This window comes from Cygnus olor, chromosome Z (assembly GCF_009769625.2).
Source record: "Cygnus olor isolate bCygOlo1 chromosome Z, bCygOlo1.pri.v2, whole genome shotgun sequence".
Taxonomy (NCBI): Eukaryota; Metazoa; Chordata; class Aves; order Anseriformes; family Anatidae; genus Cygnus; species Cygnus olor.
In genome coordinates, this window is record NC_049198.1 from 17,067,042 (window position 1) to 17,078,411 (window position 11,370).

Consider the following 11,370-nt stretch of genomic DNA (forward strand, 5'->3'; position numbering starts at 1 on the left):
AAATTAATACAGTCATCATCAGTTATATATTGTTGGTTAAAAAGTGTTATTGTGCCACAAATAATAATAATAATAATAATAATAATAATAATAATAATAATAATAATAATCTGAAAAGAATCAGGACATAGCCAGAGCTTTTTAAAATACCTGTGAAAAGCCGAAGAGACACTGGTAGACTGAGACGTTGTCAAGACAAAACCATGTGTTGCATAAGACCCCAGTCTCAATCAAGACCAGAAAAAACAACATCTGAAAAACCATCCTTTCAAAAAAAAAAAAAAAAAAAAAAAAGCTATTTTAAATCCTTAGTATATTTTATATTTGATAGAGTTTTCTGGAAACTATCTCCTCATTCTATGGAAAATTTTGAAATTATAAACATTCTATTTTATCTTGAATCTAAATAAAATTGAATCTCAGTATTTAAAAAAATAATAATTAGATTTAAAAAAGAGATCATAATATTATCACAATATTTCAATTCATTTCATAATATTTTTTTAATTCATAGCGTTTAGAATGGCTTGCTTTCTTTACTCCCTTCTCCTCCCCTCCCCCCCTCCCCTCCCCCCCAAACTTTGTTAAAATTGCTTAACAAAAGAACTATTTTGAACTAAGGCAAGAAAACTTCTTTGGTTAGCAAATGTGAAAGCCATTCTGAAATAGTTTTAAGTGAATAGTCAATAAAATACACTCATCACCATGAACTATTTCAGTTTAATCAATTAACATTTTCACACGAGATGTGGAAAGTGTCAGATGATTTCCAAACCAATCTAGTGAATATATGGTTGTCATCTATTCTTGGTAAATGCAAGAACTTTAGAAAACTGCTATGATTTATTCAATTGTTTGGAAGAATAAGACATTTTTATATCACCAAGTTTGTGAAAATGTTTGAGAATTCATTTTCCATTGGGGAGGTGAAAGGACTATGATGTATTTGAAAAAAGTCTTTCTTTTGAGAGTTTACATTAAGTGCTTTCATGTATATACATTTAATTACAAGGACTTTTTAATGCCCACTCTGAATTTAATAATAATGCAGAAAAGTATAAAAATATGACTGAAAAAAAATCTGACCATAGAAAGAAACAATATGAGAAAATATATTCAAATTAAAACTGTATCATTTGAAAAGAACCTATGTTTTAAGAGGTCTAATCTTCCTACATGTCTAAATAATTAAAATAAGGTGCTTTCTAGGACTTTAAAAGTGCATTTCACTTCAGTTACAAAGCAATTGAAACTTCTATAGAGTATGATGGAAATAATTTTTGTTCATAAATAAATCATCATCATCATCACCATCATGTAAGACTGTGTTAGTGTTTATGTTATTAGTTAAATTAAATGTGACAGGAACAGTACGTCTGGAGATTTTCAGTATTAATAAGCTTGTGCCTTGAAGTGTTTTGTTTCTTTAGGCTACCTTCGGCCATATTGCCAAAGGAAGTTGTTTTCATGTTAATTCAGCTTGCTCTTTAAACAGCATTTTTGATATAGGCAACACATGTATATACACATTACCTTCCTACAGTTAGTGCCTCTGTGTCATGGTCCACTTTTTATCCCGTCACTTCAGAAAAAGAATGCCTATTATGACTCACAAACACAACAGTACGAACACAGGGGTTGACAGGAGGCAGAAGTGACCTCTTCCGGGATCATGTGCTAGATAAAAGGCCACTCTTCTGAAGGTTTTTCAATTGGGCAGTGCCTTACTCACACAGAAAGTTTGGGTAGAAAAGCAGAAAGGGGAACTTATGTTTTGGGGAGCAGGCAAAAATGAGGTAATAACTAAACATATTTCTAATGTTTATGAAGACAGGATATCTTTTGACATGGCAAACAAGTTCTAAGTGACTTCTGTAAAACTAATCATGACCCATACCAGCTGATATCAAAACCAAAGCATCCCAGGCACTTCGTTTTATTACTGTAAACATACTTATATCATTAGGAAGATTAATCACAGGTAGGGGTCAATTAACTTTTTATTGTCATTCCCAGTAGGGTCATCGTTCTAAACCCAGAGATGGAGATACCTAGCTACATTAGCTACATTACATAGCTCTCTCCATAACTATCCCATTCCTCTGCTGCCATGCTGGCAGCTTATATTTCCCATCACCTTGCTGCAGTATCTCCCTGTTTGCCTGCTCTAATAAATTTAAAAAGCTTGGGAATCATCATAAACCTGAGACTCTGTACAATCTCAGCTAAAATAAGAGCAAATAACAAGTGAAATATTCTAAGAATGCATTTGCCCAAAATCATAGTGTGTTTGTATGTACTGCATAACCTAATCTTGACCACAGTATAGTAAACCATGAGCAAGTATATTAAAATCAATCCATATTCAAGCTGCCCAAGTACATTAAAAACTGAGTCAAATTCCTTGTTGCTGCAAGCACATTTGAAACACCAAAAATAATTTCTCTTTCTAAATGTCTACATTCTTTATCTTCTCTGCAATACTTACATTAACAAAGATGAAATACCACACACACATCTTTCAGTTAAACAGCCCATTAATCACCCAAGAAAAAAACACAATATATAACTTTTATTTCGAGTTTTATTTTTTCTTTCTTTCTTCAATGAAAGTCAAGTAATACATCACTTTTCTGAATGGCACCATATAAAAGAACATTTCAGGTGACCTGTGATTCTTCAACCATTTGATTCACAGCATTGAAGCTAAAATTAAGAGGTTTTAAATACTTTACAATAAAACTTCAATACTAAACTTTTCTCTTAAACATAGTAGCGCTTAATTTATATCTTCCTAATGTGTTTGCAATCCATTTAAAAAGAAAGTCTGAAATTTATGGGCATATATCTAATAACTAGATTAAACTGAGTATAGAAGAACTGTCATGTATAATAGCCGTAAAATTACAGTTATGCAGCAGATGCATCATACGTAATAACCTTGGCCAAGCTTCAGCTCTAGGTTATTGAAGTATTTGCTCACTTTCCAGACCTCACCTATGAGTGTTTAGTGAAGAATAGCTCATGCCAAAATGCAGTCAAGGCCCTGACCTGGAGAATCAGCAGACCAGAGCTCCAGGATACATTGCAATTCACAGTACCGTGGATTTTCACCATATGCTAGTATTCCTCAATCCTTTGCATACATATAATGATATTCAGCAAACATGACTTGTTATTTACCTTGTTGCAAACTGCCTGGTGATTACAGTATTTTAATGGTAGATAAGAGTTTAAACATCTTCAGAGATTCAGGAAATTCCAGATTATTCAACAAACCAAGCCCAGCGAACAGTGCTCTTGAGAAAGTGTTAGTCCTCAGGAAGAAGTAGGGCATTGGTCTGCTGAATGTAATGCCAGGTCCTGGAGTGTGTGGTGATCCAGACATCTCCCATGCACAGGACTTCTGCAACTGCAGCTAGGATCCTCCTTGCATCATTTATGAGCTTCTTTCTAATGCATCTCAGTCTCCAGGCATCCTGCCTATAAACTACAGATTGTCCCTGTAGGGCCAGACAATGAAAATCTTGTTGTCATTATGTTAGGTACGTTCAAGATCTGTCCCTTTCCTGGTAGAAAAATGCAGTCATTATTTCACACAAACAGTAACATCTAAGAGTGTTTAGTCACTGACTGCTTGGTGACAACACCTCTGTATTCACGTTGTCAGGGTCACTCCCACTATATATTAATCTTTCATCATAAATTATTTCCTTTTTTATTGCTAATTGCAGTGTTTTCTATTAAGATGCTCTCAGAGAAGTTATCAGTACAAGCACTTCTTGAAAGAGCATATTAAGAAAGGAGTTGTTCACAAGTTAGATGAAACTTTTTGTTGGATAAAGTAGAAGATGATATCACAAACACTCAAACAGAGCAATTTGAGATATCTTTGACAAATTCCACAATTCCCATTGGTCTTCATTAGAACAAGTGAAAGAAAATGTTAATTTCAATCAGCTGGCAAAAGGTGCTGCTGTCACAGTCAGGCTTTTGGAGTTCACTTTTCAATGTTTAAGTAATAAACAGTCTTAAACAAAATATATTGTTTCCTTCAAAAAAAAAATCTGTTCTTTTTTGTTTCTGTTTGTGTATTTGAACTGTCATGAATCCAGAATGTATGTTAAAACTTTTCTGTCTCTGTGTAAAATGTATTTGTTTTATGAAGAAGAAGAAGAAATGAACAAAACAACCTACGTACAAAAAAAAAAAAGGGGGGGGGGGTTGGTTGATGGTGGTGGGGTATTTTTGTCTGTTTGTTTTCTCTCTCATTAAAACTAATAAGGAGTCTATAGGAGCTTATATATTTAGAAACCTAATATATGTAGAATGGAATTAGAAACCTAATAAGAGTCTATTAGTAATAAACAGTATTTGACATCTTAATCCTGGGTACCTAATCACTGCAAAATAAGTCCCCTAAAATTCTTTAAGAGAACTTCAAAAATCTTGTACATGCATTTTGACATCCTAGAAACTTATTTCCAAGACTTTAAAATTTTAAAAAATAATAATTATTTTTTTTCAATTGATTTTTCATATAACTACATTTCTTCCTAAGACAGACTGTTAAATGAAATAAACTCTGTTGTGTTTTGACCGTGATTAATATATTCAGTTGAACAGCTGTTCAGTAGAATGACCTATGTTTGGAATAATGAGAAAGATTAGGTAAATGTACGTGCAACATGAACCGTTTCTTTGTTAGAACTGTGCAGTACTTATACTGATAGTGATAGATAGAAACCTTAAAAAATACAGACATTTCCAAAATAATACACTTTTAAGTAACTTAAAACTATTAAGTTGTTCAACTGAAACTCAGAGGAGCCAGAACGCTTATCTAGAATATGGAAGATGTAGGTTCTAATCTCTCAATCTTCCTCATTTAGTTCAGAGCAGAAATCGGAATGCAAAAGCTGCCTTTTTAGAGTAAAGGTACAGGTTGTCTCGAGGTGGCCACGAATTCCTCTGAAACAACAAAGAAATAATCCAATGAGCATCAGGATGGTAATCAATGGGTAGGGGAACAGATGTTTGACTTTTGGATGCTCTAAGTAGATTCTAAAATAGTGACAAACTCATGTGTATCACGCACTTCTTTGAAGATGGACAATTCAGATGAAAAAGATTGTTCCAGCGTCATCAGTGAAGCCATAAGAATGAACACCTCCACCTTGGACAGCTATGTTAAGCATAGGTGGCTGGAATACTACTGTTCCCTTGTTTTTTGTATGTCATTCCATCCATCCAATAACTGACACTCACCAGTTCATACCATTGTATTACTCTTTATAGGACAATATATTTACATACATTGAAAAATTGTGACTCTTCCTGCCATCTTCTTTCAGAACTGGTCAAATAAATGTGTTGAATTAGATATTCTCTCAGGTTTTCTACAGAATGAATTGTATAGACGCTCTGCCTATAGTGTGCATACATTTAAATTTATTTTTTTTAGCATCATACTCACTTAATCCGTATTCAGAGGCCAAATACTAGCTGTTCCTGTAAAGTCAAAGAGCTTTTTCCATGTTTTTAATTTACATTTCTCTTGGTTTCCATTAGCTTTCAGAACTGTAAACAACTTCACCAGAGGATCGTCTTGAAGACTTATAATGATGGGCCCCTTTCAAATGCATGGGAAGTAAACAGTATAAGCTCGAGATCTGTGTCCGGTCACAGGGCCACAATCTCGTTGCAATCACAGAGACATGGTGGGACAGCTCGCATGACTGGAACGCTGTCATGGAGGGCTATGTCCTTTTTAGGAAAGACAGGCTGGGGTAGCGAGGGGGTGGGTTTGCCCTTTATGTGAGGGAGCAATTAGAGTGTACCCAGCTCCACTTGGGGGAGGATGAAGGACAAGTGGAGAGCTTGTGGGTGAGAATTAAGGGGTGGGCTGGTATGGGGGACACTGTTGTGGGGGTGTACTACAGGTCATCAGATCAGGAGGAAAAGGTTGATGAGGCCTTCTACAAGCGGCTGGTAGTAGCCTCAAGATCATGGGCGCTGGTTCTCATGGGGGACTTCAATTATCCAGACATCTGTTGGGTAAGCAACTCGGCCACGCACGCGCAGTCCAAACAGTTCCTACATGCGTTGAAGACAATTTTCTGATGCAGGTGGTGGAGGAGCCGACGAGGCGGGGGGGTGCTTCTGGACCTTGTCCTTACCAACAGGGATGGGATTGTTAGGGATGTGAAGGTTGGGCACAGCTTGGGATGCAGCGACCATGAGAGTGGAGTTCAAGATGGAACTTGGTGGAAGAAGTAAGGCTAGTAGCAGGATTGCTGCCCTGGACTTTCGAAGAGCCAACTTCGACCTCTTCAGGGACCTGCTTGGGAGTATCTCATGGGCTAGGTTGCTAGAAGGCAAGAGTTCTTGTGAGATCTGGGCTACATTTAAACAGCACTTCTTCCAAGCTCAGGGTCGGTGCATCCCTAAGAGTAGGAAATCGGGGAACGGGGGCAGGAAACCTGCGTGGATGAGCAAGGAGCTCATAGATAAGATCAAAAGGAAGAGGAAGGTCTATGAAATGTGGAAAAAGGGCCTGTCCTCTTGGGAGGAGTATAGAAGTGTTGTCAGGGCCTGCAGGGACACGACAAGGAAGGCTAAAGCCCACCTAGAGATGAGGCTTGCAAAAGAGATAAAAGATAATAAGAAGGGTTTTTTTTAAGTATGTAAACAGTAAAAGGAAAACTAGGGAAAATGTGGGTCCCTTACTGAATGAGGGGGGTGTCCTGGTTACAAGAGACGCTGAGAAGGCGGAGATACTGAATACTTTCTTTGCTTCAGTCTTTGCTTCAAGGACTCCCCCCTGGAACTCCTCAACCCTGGTGGGAGGAGAAAGGGGCTGGGAAATGGAGGGTTTCCCCCTGGTTGACAAGAGAGTGGTTCGGGAGTGTCTGAGTGGGCTCAACGCACACAAATCCATGGGTCCCGATGGGATGCATCCACCTGTGCTAAGGGAGTTGGCAGAGGTGATCGCCGAATCACTCTCTATCATCTTTGAAAGGTCCTGGAGAACGGGAGAGGTGCCTGAAGATTGGAGGACAGCCAATGTTTCTCCAGTCTTCAAGAAGGGCAAGAAGGAGGATCCGGGAAACTACAGGCCAGTCAGTCTCACCTCTGTCCCTGGAAAGGTGTTGGAACAGCTTGTTCTGGATGTCATCTCCAAGCAATTGGAAGAGAAGAATGTTATGAGGAGTAGTCAGCATGGATTCACCAAAGGGAAGTCGTGCTCGACCAACCTCGTTGCCTTCTATGATGGCATCACCAGCTAGGTAGATGTGGGGAGAGCAGTGGATGTCATCCACCTTGACTTTAGCAAGGCTTTTGATACTGTCTCCCATGACATCCTGATAGTAAAGATGAGAAAGTGTGGGATAGAGGAGTGGACAGTAAGGTGGGTTGAGAACTGGCTGACAGGCAGAGCTCAGAGGGTGGTGATCGGCGGCGCAGAGTCCGGCTGGAGACCTGTGACTAGTGGTGTTCCCCAGGGGTTGGTGCTGGGCCTGGTCTTGTTCAACATCTTCATCAACAACCTTGATGAGGGAATAGTGTCTGGCCTCAGCAAGTACACCAATGATACAAAGCTGGGAGGACTGGCTGACATGCCAGAAGGCTGTGCTGCCATTCAGTGAGACCTGGACAGGCTGGAGAGATGGCCAGGAAGAAACCAAATGAGGTTTAATAAGAGCAAGTATAGAGTCCTGCACCTGGGAAGGAGCAACCGGATGTATCAGTACAGGCTGGGGGATGACCTGCTGGAGAGGAGCTCTGGGGAGAAGGACCTAGGGGTCCTGGTAGACGACAGGTTGACCATGAGCCAGCAGTGTGCCCTGGTGGCCAAGAGGGCCAATGGGATCCTGGCGTGCATTAAAAGGAGTGTGGCCAGCAGGTCAAGGGAGGTGATCCTCCCCCTCTACTCTGCCCTGGTCAGGCCTCACCTGGAGTACTGTGTCCAGTTCTGGGCTCCCCGGTACAAAAAAGACAGGGATCTCCTGGAAAGAGTCCAGCTGAGGGCCACAAAGATGATACGGTGCCTGGAGCATCTTCCCTATGAGGAAAGGCTGCAAGACCTGGGTCTGTTCAGCCTGGAGTAAAGAAGACTGAGATGGGATCTCATCAATGTGTATAAATAACCGAGGTGTGGGAGACAGAAGGATTTGGCCAACCTCTTTCCAGTGGTTTGTGGGGACAGGACAAGGGGCAATGGCCACAAAATGGAGCACAGGAAGTTCCGCACCAACATGCAAAAGAACTTCTTCACAGTGAGGGTGGTGGAGCACTGGAACAGGCTGCCCAGGGAGGTTGTGGAGTCTCCTCTGGAGATATTCAAGGCCCCTCTAGAGGCCTACCTGGGCAGTCTGCTCTAAGGAACCTGCTTTGGCAGGGGGGTTGGGCCCGATGATCTTTCGAGGTCCCTTCCAACCCCTTCAATTCTGTGATTCTGTGAAATATATAGTAAAGTATGTTTCCTTGGCAAAAGAAGGATGTACAATAGAAACGTCAGTATAGTATGAAACATTTCTCAACATCTTTAGGTGGAAAAAAAAAAAAAAAAAAAAAAAAAGTGTAACTAGTCTTTAGTCAGATTTTCCTCTGCCTTAGCTGTACCCATACTTTTGTGTGCCTTAGAAGGAATATTACCTACAGTGGAGGTGACGTACATGTAATTTGTGTTGTCCTCTTGTTTCTTAGTAGGGATAAATAAATGACCAGGAGAGCAAGAAGCACATGATCTTTTGGTTAATATCTGAAGGAATACAGATGAGAAAAATAACAATTAAAAAAAAAAATAAAGAGAGAGAGAGAGAGAATAAAATTGAACTGCTGGAGTTGCCTAACTTGGATATGTCCCTGACTGAAGTGTTTTTACAAGGACATCCTTGTTAGCAGGGTGAAAAAAATTCTAACTAGAAATCTCTTTCCTTCATCCCACATCTTTCCCCTTAGTAAATGAAGACAGGATGAACAGCTAAAATTACTAATTGGTTTACTGATCAGTTGTACTTTGTTCGATTGATTTGCAATTAATTCTGGTTTGTGGTGCATAGAAGAGTAAGGTTGGCGCCACCCTTTGAAGCAGCTGATACTCTATCCTCCGAGAGCTGTGGGCCAGAATATCAATAATCCGTTTTGAAGCAGCTCCTGAAGGTATTGAGACTGAGTCTTTTGTTTTTGTAAGAGCTCCAGAAAATAAAAAGAGATCTGAATTTTATTAATAAGTAGATCTTTCAGTGAAGGAAGAGATCAAACATTTTTAATCTTAAAATTAACATTTAATGCCATGCTTAGTTCCAAAAAGTGTAAATATTTTTTCATAATTAATACTACTACTGTTGCTTATTGCAACTCTTGTTTATATCACAGTGTTTGTTTTTTCCAGTTTCTTTACAGGTGAAAAGCAATTTTAAATTAAAAGACAATACAGTTTTTGGTCAATTGGATATCTCAAAATTCACAGAAAGCCACCCTAAACAATATGTGAAGTTTTTAATTATTTTGAGCCATTTAGGGATGAATTTAAAGTTCTTACAACTAGTTTGCTTCAGATAAAGTTCTTTTAATTAGGTGGAAAGTTCTTTTAATTAGATGAAAAAGAAATACATCTGAAGAAAAAGGGAATCAGAACTCAAGTACAGTTTAGAGACAATGGAAAGAACAGGAAACTCATGCTCAAAATTAGTATCTCTTCTTAAGCAATATTTGTATTTGTAATATGACACCAGTTTTGTTGTTGTTGCTGTTATTTGTTTCTTTTTGTAATTTGTAATTTTCTTTAAATTTAATATTCTTCAATTTAATATTCACTTGGTGTAGAAATTCTTTTCTGGATGTTTCTTACACTGTTATATCACATTCTTCTTGGAGTGATTTTCCAGAAAGAAATAATGTCATTCCTTTACTCTGACACTGTAAATCATGTACTCACAAAATCATTAAGATTGGAAAAGACCTCCAAGATCATCTGGTCCAACAATATTACCCACTAAATCATGTCCCTAAGTACCACATCTAACCTTTCATTAAACACCGTCAGGAACGATGATACCATCACTTTCCTGGACAACCTGTTCCAATGCCTAACCACTCTTTCTGAGAAGAAATTTTATCTAATTTCCAACCTGAACCTCCCCTGGCACAATTTGAGGCCATTCCCTCTTGTCCTGTCACTAGTTATCTGTGAGAAGAGGCTGACCCCCATCTCACCACAACAAGATTGTTCATTAGTTCCCTATTATTAGTGTTTGGGTCCTATTCCTTGGTCCAATACACTTTTTTTTTTTTTTTCCCTTTCTTTTCATGAAGCTCACCTAGTTTTTATAAAAAGACTTGAATCCTTTCTATTAAATGGGTCTTCTTCTGTATCTTTCCAAGAGTTTTCCAAAGATTCTTATTACATTCTTCCTTTTTTTTATGAAATGGCATTTTCATTTTCAGCTCAGAACTAAAAGAAATGTCTAGCAATCTGATTTTCTATGGAAAAAAAATCTTAGGAAATCGTATCTTAACACTTCTCATTGCAGTATAAATTCATTTTAATATAAGAAAAGTTTAATTTTAAATACCCTTCATTTAAATATTTTGCAAACAGTTTTATTTATAAAAATATGACCTATTTTCACTTTACGAAGTGTTTTTGTTTGATATGTTTGTTTTTTTTTAGTTTCTATTTGATGGCACAAAGCAGACCTTTATGGAGCCTAAAAAGTAAGAAAACGGATGGGGATGAGCGAAATGAATGACCATTCATTGAGACTGTGTTCAAACCTCTAATAAATAAAACACCTGATTAAAGCTGTAGAAGAGAAGTGATAAGGAAAACTAACTGAAGTTCCATGCTGCTTAAGACTTCGTCTTTTCACTGTATACGTGATCTTGTTTCAGCCTGTGAATGAGTCTAAAACTGCATGTTAGTATCTGCATTAGAGATACTGTAATACTGGTGGACCATTCCTGTGAGAAAGGCAAGCAAGACTTTGTGCCTCCTGTGTGAGAGCTATCTGTCACAGATGTCAGTTTATCTGATTGAGTCTCAGCTGCCGCTATACTTGCAACCTTCTCTATAACAAGACCTTTTGCATCTACAAGCTGCTGGCAGGGAAGGAAAAAAACACCTTCTTCTGATGAGATCTTTGTTTTTTTTTTTTTTTGTTTGGTTGGTTGGTTGTTTTTTTTGGTTGTTTGTTTGTTTTGTCTTAACAGCTAAATAGTGTGCTTAATTGGCTGACATATGAACTTTAAAAAGATCCATATTCTTATGGGATGTGTTTTGTTTTGTTCTGTTTGTTGTTGGTTTTTGTTTGTTTGCTTTTTACTGTATTTCATAATCCTTCATTTCACACTCCTTATACCATT